This window comes from Zea mays, chromosome 3 (assembly GCF_902167145.1).
Source record: "Zea mays cultivar B73 chromosome 3, Zm-B73-REFERENCE-NAM-5.0, whole genome shotgun sequence".
In the NCBI taxonomy this organism is placed as follows: domain Eukaryota; kingdom Viridiplantae; phylum Streptophyta; class Magnoliopsida; order Poales; family Poaceae; genus Zea; species Zea mays.
In genome coordinates this window covers 135,906,867-135,908,580 of record NC_050098.1, presented here as the reverse complement: position 1 = coordinate 135,908,580, position 1,714 = coordinate 135,906,867, and positions in this window count along the sequence as shown.

The window sequence follows — 1,714 nt, the reverse complement described above, 5'->3', positions numbered from 1 at the left end:
AGCCACCAAACAACGCTATTGGTCACGCACCACCGCTCAGCCATTGGCGAATGATCAGGGAGCTTTACCAAGGTGCAGGGAAGGTCTACGTGGGCTTCTCTCGCAGGATTAGCGGCTCGGGTGCCCGGGGTTTCTCGTCGTAGATTTTCCACCACCGCGAAATGCACGGACATCGTGGATAGCATCTTCTACCTCCCAATCCTAGATGAGGATGCTCTCATTCAATTCATGGTCACCCCTAGCGTTATATAGCTTGTGTCAGCGCTCATTGTGGGTGCTCGAGCTTGGGTTGGCCGGCAAGGGCGCAGCCTTGGGGCTAGGCGCCGCCACCTATTACCGTCATGGAGGGAGATGAAGTCAAGTCATTGATCCCTGGACATACGACTGCGATTAAAAGATGAACACCGCTTCGTGGTTCTTTATCCCGATCGTCGATTGGAGGATGGATGGAGGAGATAAGATCTATCTTAAATAAAATCTCGGCCGAAGATCTTTAAACCGACAGCTCGGATCTTATACCAATTCATTATGTGGTGGATTTAATCTAGACCGCCCAGATTAAATCGTGTGGCTCACACGCACCGATACCCCATCGGTTGGCATTTTTGCTAAAGAGACCCTGGTTTTTTGCCTATTTCGCCCATAGTCCCTCTCTATGGTAAAACATTTGTCGACGAGTCCTGTTTTTAACAGAATTCACCCCAAACTCTTATGGAATATAACTCGTTGTCCCTAGTCGAAGAAAATAAAAAAATGAATTTGAAAAACAGAACAATCCTCTAAAAATTAATTATTAGTATAGATTAAAATCCAATAACTTAGATAATTCATATCTCTCACGTATTAACTCTGATTTCAGTGGTTCTCGAACCTACGAATTCCTTGAGATGCGTAGAATAATATTATGCATTGTATTCTCTTGTTTGGTGTGATGTTAATTTTTTCTATAAAATGTGTGTTTGTATTGCGGCGAGTAAACGAGCAAGTGAGCAAGGAACCTGGAGCACCGCAAGTTGAAGATTCTGAGCATGAGCTCTGAGAACGCAAGTTGTGTTCTTGATCATTTTCTGATCTAGGAATGTTTATGTTTCTGATAATCACCATGACATGTTTAGGTTAAATTGATGGGACCTAATAGGTTACCTAGTTTTGTTTACCCTACACCTTGCATACAAAATAATTATTGAATAGTCTTGCTATTTCTCTACCTGATTTTGGGATTAATGCAATATATGAAATATGATCATGCTTTATTATTACTATCAATGGATTCTTTATTGTTCATGATAAGATTATTTTGTTAATTGGAACATGGAGAACCATCCGAGAAAACAGTGCTACCACAAGGGTGAAATGGGGCGCCCTTGGCCAATTAATTAGGAAAGCTAGTATGAGTTAATTCTTTCCCGAAAGGGGTAAGGGAGGTGTTAGAAGCTGTCGGTATAGGGCGGTTCTCAGGTCGATATGTCTGTCATAGCTTTTTGGACGAGGGGTTCCTATATCGCCCCTCCTGACTAAAACTGAAGCGGGTTTTCTTATGCTAGTGGAACTTTGTAAGGCCTCGTAGTGTACCCTCGCCAACTCACCTTGGAAGTGTCTAAGGGTTCATACAACCCCGAGCAAAAAGGGTACACGACTTGTGGGTAAAGATGTCCAACCTCTGCAGAGTATAAAACTGGTATATCAGTCGTGCTCATGGTCAAGAGTTGTTCGG